The sequence below is a fragment of the Artibeus jamaicensis genome, unplaced genomic scaffold, assembly GCF_021234435.1.
Source record: "Artibeus jamaicensis isolate MK-2021 breed Jamaican fruit bat unplaced genomic scaffold, CSHL_Jam_final contig_867, whole genome shotgun sequence".
NCBI lineage: Eukaryota > Metazoa > Chordata > Mammalia > Chiroptera > Phyllostomidae > Artibeus > Artibeus jamaicensis.
The window spans coordinates 4786832-4802235 of record NW_026521995.1 but is presented as its reverse complement, the minus strand read 5'-3'; the positions used below and the strand labels follow the sequence as shown (position 1 = coordinate 4802235).

General features: G+C 40.3%; 1 non-coding gene across 1 annotated transcript; it reads left to right on the top strand.

The window, feature by feature from the left end:
• Positions 1-272: 272 nt before the first annotated feature.
• On the top strand, positions 273-402 carry LOC119063932 (small nucleolar RNA SNORA33). The gene has a single exon (XR_005085275.2). It is a non-coding gene; the product is annotated as a small nucleolar RNA SNORA33 (small nucleolar RNA).
• The last annotated feature ends 15002 nt before the right edge of the window (positions 403-15404 follow it).

Here is a 15404-nt window from a genome sequence, read left to right as displayed (position 1 = left end):
GGAAAAAGACAGACAGAACTTAGGCTCCTGAATCAAGAGAGGTTCCAGAAGGTTTTACCTATCTGCAAAAGGTATACTAGAAAAAAAATGCCATCCCAAAATGGAAGACTTTATCTTTGCCTAGGCTTGGGATGTAAGAAATAATTATCTCTCAAAAAATGTATCATAATGAGTCTATTCTGTTGTCTGAAGATGTCTGAGCAAAAAAAAAAAATTAAAAACCTAATTAAAAAACAAAGTCCTGCCAAGAGTGATTAAAAATTGCTCTTGGAAAACCAGCCAATGAGTCTGCTTACCTGAACATGTTTCTGCAGAAATTTAGAGAAAGCTGACAATAGTAAAGCCATGCTACAAGCCTTTAGGACACTGACGTCATTAAAGTCCCTGAAAATAACTATCAGAAAATAAATTAATTGTTCATTAAAATTTAAATTAAAAAATAAAAATTGCTCTGGAGGTCATACAAGATTTCCACCAGTAGATTCCACTTAGATGAGTTCACAATCCAAAATTTACAAATAAATAAGGCAACCATACTGAGAATTGACTAATTAACAAATGGTAGAAGATCAGATAATAGAATTATCAGAGACAAGGATTAAGTATGCTGGAATAAAAACAAAGTAATAATTGAACACATGCAAAAATAAGATAGATTGGAAAAAGAATAAAATACCTTGTATAAACTAAAATATGGTCATTTAAATTAAACCTTAATGGAAATGTTAAATGGTATTAGAAACAGCTAAAAGAAAAAATTAGTAAGAGAAAACTTAAATCTGAGAAAGTTACATAGAAAGCAAAACAAAAATAAAGGATGTGGAAAAATATGCAAAATAAGTCAAGAAATTTGGAAGATAAAATTAAAAGATTCAACAATTCCTACTATGAGTTCCAGAAAAAGTAATGAAAAGAATGCAGGAAACAAAATATTCAAAGAGTGTACCTTAAGTTTTCCAAGAACTGATAATAACCTGATCCCTCAAGAAGCAAAACAAACCCAAACAGAATAATAAAACTTATCCCATTCCCAGTATAGAAAGTTCCATTGAGTAAGTTTTACTAGAATAATTTTTTACTTGTATCAAAAAAATTAATTAAATTAAATTCTTATTTCACACAATTTACAAAATTCAACTCCAAATAAATTAATGGCTGAATGGGGGGGAACCTTTTAAAAGTTTAGGAAAATATTTAAGAAAATAGCTTTATGATCTCAAGATATGAAAAACTTTATTAGGACTTCCAGCCAAGATAGAGGCATAGGTAGATGCACTTTGCCTCCTCGCACAAACAAAAGAAGGTGAGCGGCAAGTTTTAAAACAAAAAATAACCAGAAATGCAAGAAAATCAAACTATATGGAAGTCTGAAAACCTAGGAGTTAAAGAAGAAGTATTCATTCAGACTGGTAAGAGGGGCAGAGACAGGTGGCAGGACACGAAGGACTGGCAGCAAGGCGACAACTGACCTGACCAGGCCGCGGCTAGCAGACCAGGCAGTCCCACATTTGCATGTCGATAAATGAGAAGAAACAACTGGGGAGCAAGACAGACTATGCAACCCAGGGTTCCAGCTCAGGGAAATAAAGCCTCAAAACTTCTGACTGCAGAAAACTGTGGGGTTTGCAGAGGTGGGAGAAACTCCCAGCCTTACTTGAAGAAGAGTTACTTGGAGAGACCTACAGGGTTTGAGAACACACACAAACCCACCCACCTGTGAATCAGCACCAGAGGGGCCCCATTTGCTTGTGGGTAGCTGGGGAAGTGACTGAATGCTGGCTGAGAGCTAGCATTGTTCCCTCTCAGACCCCTCTTCCACATATACTGCCACCACCCAGCAATATGGGTTGCCCTGCCCCGGCAAATACTTAAGACTCTGCCCCTTATTATAGGCACTCTGAGACCAAAAAAAAAAGGCCCAAATGAAAGAACAGATCAAAGCTCTAGAAAATACAACTAAGTGACGAAGAGATGCCCAACCTATCAGATGCACAGCTCAAAACACTGGTAATCAGGATGCTCACAGAAATGGTTGAGGAAAATAGAGGAAGAAGTACAAGCTATGCAAATAAAGAAATAAAGAAAAATGTACAGGGAACCAACAATGGCAGAAAGGAAACCAGGACACAAATCAACGGTTTGGACCAGAAGGAAGAAATAAACATCCAAGCAGAACAGAATAAAGAAACAAGAATTCAAAAAAAATGAGGAGAGGTTTAGTAATCTCTGTGATGACTGAATTATAGAGGTGCCAGAAGGAGAAGAGGAAGAGCAAGAAATTGAAAGCTTATTTGAAAATGTAATGAAGAATAACTTCCCTAATGTAGCAAACGAAATAGACTTCTAGGAAGTCAAAAAAAAAAAAAGACAGAGAAAGTGCCAAAGACACTCTCCCAAGGCTCACAGAGTCCCCCAGAAAGTTGGACCCAAGGAAGCACACACCAATGAACATCATAATTAAAGATAGGGAGAGAATCTTAAAAGCAACAAGAGAAAAGGAGACAGTTACCTACAAAGGAGTTCCCATAAGACTAGCAGCTGATTTCTCAAAGGAAACCTTAAAGGCAAGAAGGGGATGGAAAAAAGTATTTGAAATCATGAAAGGGAAGGACTCACATCCAAAATTACTCTATCCAGCAAAGCTATCATTTAGAATGAAAGGGCAGATTAAGTCAAGTGCCTTTAGTGTCATTTAGGGCCAAAAGTGCCATTTAGAATGGAAGGGCAGATAAGATCAAGTTAAAGGAGATCATCGTCACCAAGTTCTTATTATATGAAATGTTAAAGGGAATTATCTAAGAAAAAGAAGATAAAAAATATGAACAGTAAAATGATAACAAACTCACAACTATGAACAACTGAAACTAAAACAAAATAATAAAAATTAAAATGAACTAAGCAAACAGCTAGAACAGGAACAGAACCACAAAAATGGAGATCACATGGAGGGTTATCCGTGAGGAGGGGAGGGAGTGGGATGGAGGAAAAGGTATAGAGAATAGGAAATATAAATGGCATGCACAAAATAGACAGGGGGAGGTTAAGGATAATATAGGAAATGAAGAAGCCAAAGAACTTATATGTATGAGCCATGGACATGAATGAAGGTGGGGAAATGATGGTGAGAGGGGGTTGTAGGGTGGAGAAAAATTAAGAAGAAAAAAAATAGGATAACTGTCATAGCATGATGAATAAAACATATTTTTAAAAAGAAAACATTTATTAAACAAAAATCTTTAAAATTAACAAATCATTTGCTAATTAAATGAGAACATTTACAAATTTAAAAAACCACAGACTGAGAGAAAAAATATTAATGGCTAAATATCATCAAGAACTACTATAAATCACTAAGGAGATATATGAACAAAAAGGTTTAATTCTCAGAGCAAGGAACCTGAATGTCCAATAAACATAAAAAATGTTGCTGAACATCAGTAGCAATTCAGGAAATGCTTATTAAAACAATAGACTTGCAGTCAAGATGGAGGTGTAGGTAAACACACTGCTTCCACACACAACTGCAGCACAAATTATAACTAGACTACAAAACAATTATTATCCAAATTCATCAGTAAATTGAGCTGCATGGAAATCTGACAACCAAGGATTTAAAGAAGCCACATTCATCCAGATGGGTAGGAGGTTTGGAGATTCAGAGAGGCATGGAGACGCAGAGTGGTGCAGAGACATGGTGGAACAGGTGGTTCCATATTCACATGCGGTGGATAAAAATCGGGGTGGGGGGGGTACCTCAGGAGCAGACGATCCCAGCCCCAGACAAAACAACCCAGCCTAGAGTTCCAGCACTGGGAAAATATGTTCCCATAACTTCTGGATATAAAAACCAGTGAGGGTTAGGGTGGCAGAAGAAAATGTGGGATTCTAAAAGGGCCCACAATGGCCTTAGAACTCACAGAGACCCACCCCCTCTAGGATTTAGCACCAGGGCAACAGCTGGAAAGGCACAAGTGGCATGCAGGGAGAAGGGGAAAGAACGAGAGGACTGGCAGAAGGGAGAGTGCCACGGGACAGCTTCCTCCCAGGCAATCTCCAGAGAGGGGGCAATGGCATTGTCCCCTCTCTGAACCCTCCCCCTCACAGAGCCACAAAGTGGTGAAGTGGGTTGCCCTGACAACTACTTAAGGATTCACCCCACACAGTTTACAAGTGCCTTTTCTACAATTAAGCCACACTACTAAGACAGGGAATCAGAGCAGCTCTACCTAATACACAGACACAAACACAGGGAAGTTACCAAATTGAGGAGACAAAGAAATATGATCTAAATGAAAGAACAGAACAAAACTTTAGGAAAAAAATTAAATGAAATGGAGATAAGCAACCTATCAGACACAGAGTTCAAAATGCTGGTTATTAGGATGCTCAAAGAAATGATTGAGTACTGCAACAGCATTAAAAACAACAACAACAACAAAACCCAGGCATAAATAAGGTTGCATTACGGGAAATATAGAAAAATCTACAGGGAACCAACAGTGGATTGGATGAAGCTGAGAAACAAATAAATGATTTGGAACATAAGAAAGAAAAAAGCATCCAACCAGAACAGCCAGAAGAAAAAAAGAATTAAAAAAAAAAACAAAACTAGGATAGAATAGGGAACATTTCCATACCTACTAACACTCAAATTATAGACATGCCATATGGAGATGAGGAAGAGCAAGAAACTGAAAAGTTAGATGAAAAAATAATTAAAGGAAACTTCCCTAATTTTCATGAAGGAAATAGACTTACAAGTCCAGGAAGCACAGAGAGTCCCAAACAAGTCAGACACAAAGAGGACCACACCAAAACACATTATAATTAAAATGCCAAAATTTAAAGATAAAGACAGAACCTTAAGAGCAGCAAGAGAAATACAAAGAGTTACCTATAAAGGAGTTCCCATAAGACTGTCAGCTTATATCTCAAAAGAAATTTTGCAGGCTAAAAGAGATTAGCAAGAAGTATTCAAAGTGATGAAAAGGAAGGACCTACAACCTAGATTACTCTATCCAGCAAAGCTATGATTTAGAATGAAAAGGCAGATTTACTTTTACCTTCCCAGACAAAACTAAAGGAACACATCATTACCAACCCATTACTATATGAAATATAGTTAAAGGGACTTAATTTAAGGAAAATGAAAAGATCAAAGCTATGAACATTAAAAAGGCAACAAATTCACAACAATCAACAACTGAATCTAAAAAACAAACTAGGCAAACAAGCAGAGCAGGAACAGAATCATAGATATAGAGATCATTTGGAGGGTTATCAATTGGGAGGAGAAAGGGAAAGAAATGAGGGGAAAGGTGCAGAGATTAAGAAGTACAAACTGGTAGGTTCCAAATAGGGCAATGTAAAGAACCATATACGAAATGGAGTAGACAAAGAACAAATTTGCTCAAGAGAGCCTATGAGTTTCTCTCACAAATAAGGGGACCAGATTTTCACTTAAAATATATATTGAACACAATATGCAATTTATTTACGTATGTAGATATCTCCTCTTATCATTTCAAAAAGCATTTGAAGCCTCTGTACCTCTATTATGAATATAATGAAGTTGGGTACTACACACAAGATGTTTACAGAATAATTTATAAAACCTTTGATCCAAACATTACAAGTTCGTATTCTCCATACGTATAATATCTGGCTGGACACTTAAATGGATGACTGCTAGAAATATACAGGGAACAAATCCCATCAGTGTCAGACATAATGGCCATGAGCTCTTTACACTCACCCTCCAGTTTTCCAGGCACCGATGGAGTAAGCATTAACCTTTCTTGCTGGTCATTTTGTGATCCCTAAAATACATTAGAAATACAATTTTGTAATTTCACCGCAACATCCTAGTCCCAAAGTAGTAATTTTCTTCTCATGCCCTCTCTTCAAGGTTGCTAGCTGCCGGAAAAATGTTATCATGATAATGTCTGGCAAATGACCCGATTCCAGGTATTATTGACCAGTTATGATATTAGCAATTGCCAATGACAGTAGAGCCCTAGACACACTCTTTTACAAAAGCCTCACCTTGGCTCGTCTCATTCTAACAGATTGGAATTAAAATCTTCCAATTCCAGGAAGTTTGTGAGCCCAGGAATTTTTCTGATGAACTGTTTTCATCTTTGAGAGCTCCAAGAAGTGAATAACAACTAAGCTTGCTTCAAGTAAAGTGAAGGTGAGGGAGATGAGCCCAGGAAAAATGGATCTCAAGGTAAAGTCAACTGTAATAGTGGCTTCCATGTCAGTAAAGCCAATATCTTTAAGATTGTTTTTCAGTAAAAAAAAAGTTTTCTGTCAAACTGCTTTTGTGAAGAGTATGTGAAAAACATATTAGCAGTCCTAGAGCTGCTAATATGTTTCTTCGTGACTGGGGTCCCATCAATCAAATGTGACATCACAACTTAAAGGGATTTAGAGATTTGTCCAGCACCTTCATTTTATATAAGAAGAAAATGGAGTCCTAGGGAGGTCTGATGACCTTCCCAGTTGTACTAAAATCACAAAGCCATCCAGGCTGCTGATAGGTATAACTGCTGCTGCCCAGCTCCCAATTTCCCCACAATGCTGGCCCAAACAGTGTGTGATGCAGATATTGGAAGAAGCTCACCTGAAGGCCGAAACAGCCAAATGACGGCCGGCAAATAGGAAACAGTGAATATGGCAACATTTTTATATATAAATCTAGAGGGAGCTTGGTGATTCCTTGATTAAAGAGGTTCATTAAGAAATGCTGCCTGTTCAAGCCCTGGCTGGTGTAGCTCAGTGCATTGAGCACAGGTCTGCGAACCAGAGTATCGCGGTTCGATTCCCAGTCAGGGCACATGCCTGGGTTGCAGGTCAGTTCCCAGCAGGGGATGCATGAGAGGCAACCATACATTGCTATTTCTCTCCCCCTCTCCTTCCCTTCCCCTCTAAAGATAAATAAATAAAATCTTAAAAAAAAAAAAAAGAAAAGTTACCTGTCCATAGATGCTTAAAGAAGTAAACAACATACGTTTTTCTCTGGAGAAAACCTGAGAGCAGAGAAAGGAGAGCCCCTAAGTCTTGGGAGAAAGTGGCTTCCTTCAAAGGCTGCCCAAGCTGGAGCTTGTGTCGAAAGATAACAACCCTCCAAAACTGAAACACGCGACTTCCATGAAGGGGATTCTGAGGATTGCCCCTGCTTACTCTGGCCACCCACGGTGAGACACCGCCCCCACAAGGAGTGCTCTCCTGAGCAAATAGGATCCATCTCAGTCATGATATACCCCTCCTGGACAGCATTTTTCCACAAATGCCATCCAGTCTGCCTCTTCACTGACAAACTTACCTGCTTGAATCACCTGTACCTTTTTTTACTTTTTTTTTAGTTTGCTCTCTGCTTTCAGGGAAGATGGCTTATTCCATTTATCCATTTAGATAATGAATGTGTTACTTTAATTGGGACTTATTCTGTAGCAGGCATAGTTCTAAGGGCTGTACATGTGTTAATATTTAATCCTCATAACTACTCTATAAAGTGGGTACTACTATTATCCCCATTTTACAGATAAGCAAACCGAGACATAGAAGATTATAGTCATATATATGTATATATAGTCATATAATGTATATATGTATATTTATATGCAATAAATATATATTAGTAGTACATTCATATTATCAGGTGGTGTAGTTCACCTGTTTATTGTATAACCCAAAGCAGTGTTCTAATATTTGTGATTTCTTTCAGGTGATTTAGAAGGAGAAGAATAGTGCCACCATTGGCCTATAAAGTAACTATACTAGAAGCTGCCTATGGTTCTCTAATCTTGTCTGGATAGCTGTTAAATTTCACGTAACATGGGTTGACTTTGGGGGTAGTTTGAGTTCTCATATTACTGAAGAATAAGAAAAGTATGGCTTCACACAGTCTTTATACTTACACTCAGGGAGAATTCCTAGCAGTTTTATAAATTTAGTTAGCATATGCTTGAAATAAGAGAAACACCCATAAGTCATTTTCAAAACCTATTTCTTTTTTTCTTAATATTTTTATATTGTTTTTATTTTTTAATTAATTTATTTATTTTATAAATTATTTTTCAACTACAGTTTTCTGTCTTTTACTCCCATCCCAGCCCACCCCCCTGTACCCCCCACCCTCCTCCCCTTTCCACCCCCCCTTAGTTGTTGTCCATGTGTCCTTTATACTAGTTCCTATAAATCCTACCCCTTTTCCCCTGAAATCCCTCCCCTCTCCCCTCCAGTCGCTGTCCCCCTTTTCTCAATTTCAGTGTCATTGTCAAAACCTATTTCAATTAATAGAAATCATATCATGTCAGTAGTATCATTTTCTCCTAGATACTAATTAGTATCTTTGTAATTTATTAGTAATTTATTTTAAAATTTATTTTATCTTTGCATTTTGTTTTATTTTAGTATCTTTGTAATTTATTTTATATTCTGCCTAGTTTTAAAAAGAATTTGAGTCACACTAGCTTCATGTTTAATATGCTATTCATTCTCTTGGCTCTAACTTTAAATATCTGGGAGTTCAGTAGTAAGTCAACTAAGAAATTTTTACTCATGCTGTAGAAAAAAATCTATAGTAACTTATAAGTTACCTGCTCTATAACTTCAAATCAAAAGATAAAATAGTGAGTTCATAGCAGAAATGAAATAACATTTTATACTATGTTCCATATGACCAGACTGACCTATATTTATCAATAATTTGATAGTTCATTTATTTGGGGCCAGCTCTCTAAACATTGCAAAGATAAATATAAAGTTTATTTCCTTGGTGTTAAGTGTTAAGAACCTTAGCTCATCAGTTCTAAAACTCAAACTAAGACTGAAAGCTATTCAAGTAATGCCTTTAACACCACCTTCACCACCTACATACCACGTACATACAAGCATAAGAGAAGTAGCCCAGTCCACCTTGATAAATGAAAGAAAAACCAGTTCTTATATAAGAGGCACTGCATACCTCACCCAGTTACATAATTAAGCATATTTGGCAGGACAATCCTGTCAAGACAGGAATTCCCTGCTCATTTGTAAGTGTTCCAACAGAAGTAGGAAAAAGAAAAAAAACATCAAGAGACAGCAAGCCAATGTATTCAGAAACCTTGGGGCAAGAATTTAATGGACCATGGCTGAATAAAAACCCCACCAATTTGCAAGGGTGCTGTCTCAGTCGGCCTAGGCTTATTTTCTCACAGTTCTGGAAGCTGGAAGTCTGAGATCAGAGTGACAGCATAGTCTGGTTCTGGTGACGGTCTTCCTCCTGGGTTGCTGGCAGCCACCTGCTCACTGTGCGCTCACATGGCCTTTTCTGGGTGCATGCACATGGAGAAAGAGAGAGCTCTCTTTCTCTTCCTCTTCTTATAAGGGCACCAGTGCCATCATGAGGGTCCCACCTCCATTATCTAATCAAAACCTAATTACCTCCTGTAGGCCTCACCTCCAAATACCATCACATTGGGGTTAGGGCTTCGACATATGAATTCGGATGGACACAAACATTCAGTCCTTAATAGATGCCTATATTAGGGAAAGCCTTAAACCATGTGATATCATTCTCTTGTCTTTTTCCTGTAAAACCAATGTTTTCAAAAAGTGAATCTTACTTACTGCTTCTCTCATCTTGCAGTTGGGGTTCTTATACCCCCAACCAAAATATTGAAGGTTTTCTTTTCAGACGGTAAATTGAATTGGCTTTTTCGCAGCTTTCATCTTACCTGATCCCTTTGTAGAGTATGACACTGTGCATACCTTCCCTTGTCAAAACTCTCATCCACAGATATAACAGAGAGTTCAGAAGTAAAACAACTGGGTTCAAATTTGGGCCCTAGGTGATTACAAGTTACTTAAATTGTCTGAGTCTCAGTTTTCTTCCCCATCCCACCCCCCAAAATAAGAATACTATTACTTTCCCTTGGGAGACTTGTGTGGATCATATGAAAGGTGACAATGAAGGCATCTATCACTAGGTTACCAATAAGTTGTTAGCCCTGTTCTTGCTCTGTAATTTCTGTTTGTCTGTAGCATACCTCCACCTGGGTTTCGAACTTAATTTGTACAAACATAAACTAACAAACTTTTCTATTCCTGTCTACTCTCCAATAGCTGGCTTGGGGCTAATGGCATCAGGCCTCTCCCTATCACATGGGCCAAAATTCTAAAGGTCATGAAATTAAATGGAAGTATAAGATCAAAGGACTTAGAGTAGAAACATCCACAAGGGACCCCTACCTGGATCTACTGGCCACAGAAACGTTCCAGTATCCAGGCATAGCCTATGAAGAGCATTTGCCTGTATGATTAAACCAGGTTCTTCAAGTAGAGTCCCCAGACAAGAAGCATCACCATCATCTAAAAAAAAACTTGTTAGAAAGGTGAATTCTCGCCCCCTACCCAAACTTACTGAATCAGAAACTCAGACTGGAACCCAGTGTCTTCCAGGCAGTTAGGATGCAAGCTGAATTGGAGGTCTAGTGGTATAAAAAACCTGCTATCATGGGCCATAGGAAAAGATAACTCTTTAAATATTAGTGTACATAAGTATTTAAACATTAATATGTACTTAATTCAATCCTTATAACACAACTTACAAAACAGAAGCTATCTTGATGTATTTTGTTCAATTATAAAAAGTTCGGACACAATTTTGGTGCTATAAAAACTAAAATATTTCATTTCATATCTGTGGACATATAATATTTAGAAAAAGACTGGAGAGGCACTTAGTCTAAACTCTGTGAGACGAGTAGTCTTAAGAAACAGAAAGTAACTTACAGTGCAAATTCCCACTTGAATCTATTAAACAACAATAAAATAAAACTAACTTCAGAAATAGAAAGGCTGGATTTGTTATTATGTTACATTGAAACACCTCTTCCCCATGATCTAACTAGCATTGCTATACACAGGAGAAGAGGCTAGGAAATGAAGGGGGAAAACTTAACTATTTAAATATACCATGTAAACTGCTGTCTTCAAAGATATTAGATTAAAATAATTGGTCCATAAGAAAGCCTTTTGAGACTCAGGAAATCTCAGATCTACTTTTCGCTAGTTACAAAAAAGCATTCACAAGATAGATTTAAACTGAAGAACTGCGGCTTCCATCAGAAGATAATAGATTATACGACAACTGCCAGAGCAACACCATCACTGGAGGCAACGTGGAAATATTATGTGTGGAGCTACTACCGACAGGAACTCCCCACTGTGCAAAACCTGTGAGCAACAGTCAACAATAAAGAGCCTCCAAACAATGAAATCGAGCAGATAAGCATGGCCACCTATTGTCTAGGAAGGTTTGTTTTCTCAGAAGATTATTATCTAGCCAAAAATCGAACATCTAAAAGTTTACATTTTAAAGGTCACTCGGTTAAGTTATTGCCACATGCAGGATTATAAAGCACTCAGTGGAAGTAAATTAAGTCCGCACTTCTGAAAAGATGCCCTTGTCAACTACAATTTACTCAGTTTCTATACTACTAAATTTAAATTACTTACCAGATACTGAATGTATTTTAACTACATTTATTTACTGGTTACTTGGGCTCTGCCAAGCCTTTCCAGTTATATTTACTAGTCATTCAATTTTGTCTCAAGTATTAAAGAGACCATTACCCCTTTTTCCCACCATTCCTCAGGAAGCACGCTGTAAGTTCCATGGAATATCATTTCCATTTGTTTTGAGAATATTGAGAAGGAAGCACCACATTCAGAATACTCCAGAATTTCTACTGCTCAGAGTCAGGGCATACCTTTGGTCCCTAATAAGACTGGTTGGCTCCCAGCATCCTCCATGTAACCATAGCTGTTAATTCACTTGAGATGCCCTGAAATCCTGTTGTTCAGAATTTAGATTACATGAATTTCTGGTGTTAAAAAGAGAAAAACTCCTTATCTTTCACCTCACATTGCCTTTCAAGGAAGGCAATTACTTCCTTCAGGAAAAATCATAACCACAACAAAGCTATGTGATTTGCTATAATTTCCTTTAAAATAAAAACAACCAATAATTAACCACCAACCAGTGGTCTCACTTTAACAACAGCACAGTGAATGTACCATCAATTGCCCAGTCAGAAGGAAAGTCTTAATTCAGTTTATTTTCAATATCACCTCATCAAAGGTTCAAAATCTACTAGAGTTCAAACTTATATATCATTCTGTTATTTGTAAATTTAAAATAGTCTGAAAGAATGTATACAAAATTTTTAATGGTGTATCATCTGTGGATTACAGTCATTTGTTAATCTTATTTTTATATGTCTGTATCTTCTGATCTTCTTCCAATAAATAGTCATTAGTGGGGGGTAATCAAATATTTAAAAGGAAGTAATATCAAAAAGAAAAACTCTCTTGGCTTTGCATAACATAGTCTGGAGATGGCTGATGCTGGAAAAGGGAAGGTAGAGAAAGAATTGAGGACCTGCCCTGGCTGGTGTGGTTTAGTAAATTGAGTGTTGGCCTGTGAACTGAAAGGTCACCCGTTAAGATTCCCCATCAGAGCACATGACCGGGTTGTGGGCCTGGTCCCCGGTTAGGGGCACATGGGACGCAACAGTCAAATATTTCTCTCCCTCTCTTTCTCCTTTTCTTTCCCTCTCTCTGAAAATAAATAAAATCTTTTTAGAAATGGGAATCTGAACTAAGACAGTGGGGATGACAAGATATTTAAGTGGCAAAATTGACAGAAATAGTTGACATATTTGAACATAAAAAATGATAGCAAATGTTTAAAGATGACATATTAGGGTATAAAAATAGTAGTGGATGTTCAAAGATGACCTTCAAAAATGAATGGTGCTACTTTAAGTGATGCAGGAAGCTTTGGAAAACCTTTGTTCACCCAAACCCCAAGTGCCCTGGGAGAGTGATAAGGCCGTCTGGGAAAAGCAAACAGCAGGATACTCACAAGGGCTAGGGCTAGCACCCCCGCAGTTAGAACTAATTTCCGCATTTAGCCTTTGTACTCTGCTTCTGCCACTTAGGTATAGGGAGCCTTATAGCTAGAACTAACTTCCACATTCTGCTTCTGTATCCCGCTTTGCTATGTAGACAGGAAGAACCTGTAGACTATATAAACCCCAAGAATCCTTTGTTCAGGGCTCAGAATTTGGAGACTCACTCCTCTGGGCCGTGTTAATAAACCTCGTACTTCCAGAATCCCTCAGTGTCTGGTTGCTTCATTTTCCTGTAACATTTGGTTCCCTGACCTGGAAGCGACCTTATACCAATTCCCTACGACTTGCCGACTGGATACGCGACTGGATACGCGGCAGGCGGGGGTCCAACTGGGGAAGTGGGGGTGCACGTGCCCTGAGATTTCTGGGGCCCTGTCCGGTTAGGGCCACGACCGCTGGCCCGCACTCCAGGCGGGAAGCGAGGGTTTTGGACTACGACCTTACAGAAGGCGCCAGATCAGTGAGTGCCCCGGGGACCAGTCCTGAAACCAGAGAGAGACTGATCACCTCTCAAATCAGAAATTAGGTTGTTCGAGTCCGACAGCCAGACCCTCACTCAGGGAGGGATTGTTTGAACTCGGAGTGCTTGAGAGTGAAAGTGTGAGTGACTTTTTGTGGCTCCACGGGCTGGTCCTACGGAGCAAGAGTGGGTCCCAAGAGTGGGTCCCAACCCTCGGTTCCTATGTCAGATCATATGGCATAACGGTTGGCAGTTAGGGTTAACCCCGAATTCTGCTGGGGCAACCTTAGCCAAGACCGACTGCGTCCCACGAGGGAGTAGGCCAGGCGGACTAGCGAGTGAACTCTGCCCTTTGTGTGTCCACACCGAGTGGGAGGCTTCGACATGGGACACGGGCCATCCACCGTCTTAGACTGTATGCTTCAGAATTTTGATCGGTTCCGGGGCAGGACCCCTCGATGGACCCAAGGCAATTAGAAACTTTCTGCTTGTCAGAATGGCCCACTTTCGGGGTAGGCTGGCCCCCCGAGGGAACTTTGAACCTGAGTGTCATTAGGGCAGTACATTTAATTGTTACCGGGAAGCCAGGACACCCCGACCAATATATATATGGCAAGAGTTAGCACAGGATACGCCGAAATGGCTCCAACAGTGCGCCAGAGTAGGCTCAAAGAAAATAGAGACTGCAGGTCAGAAGGAGAAGTCCCAAGTGGGCTGTGGGAAAGGAGCCTCCCGACCCCAGACCCGTGTCCTAGTGGCCCGAGGACCGAAGATCCCATATATCAGGGACACCCCCCAGGATGACTTACCGCAGCTCCCTCCCCGATATCTCAGGCCTCTGCCTGTGGTGCCAGCGGCGCCGATAGGCCCAGACACACTGCCCCCATCCGTTCCATCCGCGGCCAATAGTCCACCCCAGGATTTGCCTCAGCCAGAGGCTGCGCAAGGGCCCTAGCAGCCCCAACTGCAGAAGTCCAGAAAAAGGGGAAGAAAGGCCATTTAAGGTTGAGAGACCAGTGCGCCTACTACAGAGAGAAGGGGTACTAGAAAAGACAGTGCCCCAAAAGGAAAGAAGAAAAGCCCACTGGCGGGCGACGAAGACCAGGGTTACAGGCACCTACAGTCCTCAGGTTAGCTGGCTTAGACCCAGACCAGACTGCCACAAGGCTTCAGAAACTAGGGGAGAGGCCCTGGACAGAGATCTAAAATCCTTTACCAAGAAGGAGACTGACCCAGTGTTATCGGTGTGTAGCTAACCTCCTTTCAGTCGCACCAACCCGAGACCGGTGCTGGGAGGGCCCTTGCCAGCTGTTTGAACTGCTAACCAAGACAGGGTGCCGGGTGTCCATGAAGAAGGGGCACAGGTCAGGGCAGGATAGACACACTGCATGCTGCCCCAGAGCTCGAGAAAATAGAGCGCATGAACCAGACTCTCAAGGAAACTCTAACAAAGTTCCACCAGGAGACTACACTGCCTTATACTGACTTGCTGCCACTGGCACTACTTAGAGTTAGGAATGCCCCTAACCCTTCAGGCTATACCCCATATGAGTTAGTATTTGGGAGACCTCCTCCAATTCTCAGAATAGACAATGGGGGACCCCAGAGAGCAGGGACTCCAGTAGTGACGCTGCCCTCTGGGGAAGTGAGGCCCACTACAGCTTCTCCTGCCCTGCAGGTGGGAGAAGTCTCCACCATGGATTCACAGCCTCTGCCAAGTGGGCTCTGCTCACCCACTGAACCAGGGTTAGCAGGGGCTTCCTTGACTCCCGAAAATGGAGCCGCAGGACCCCCACCTTCAGAGGTGGGTGGGACCTCTGCTCCGCCTCCACTGGTGACTGCAGCCTCAGTAAACCATCCCAATGGGTAGAGGGTGGCTTTGTGGTGCCTCCACCCCCACAGGTAGAAGGGGCCTTGAGGGCTTTCGGGGTTCCTGAAAACAGAGTCCTGGGACCTTCTCGGGTGGGCAGAACCAG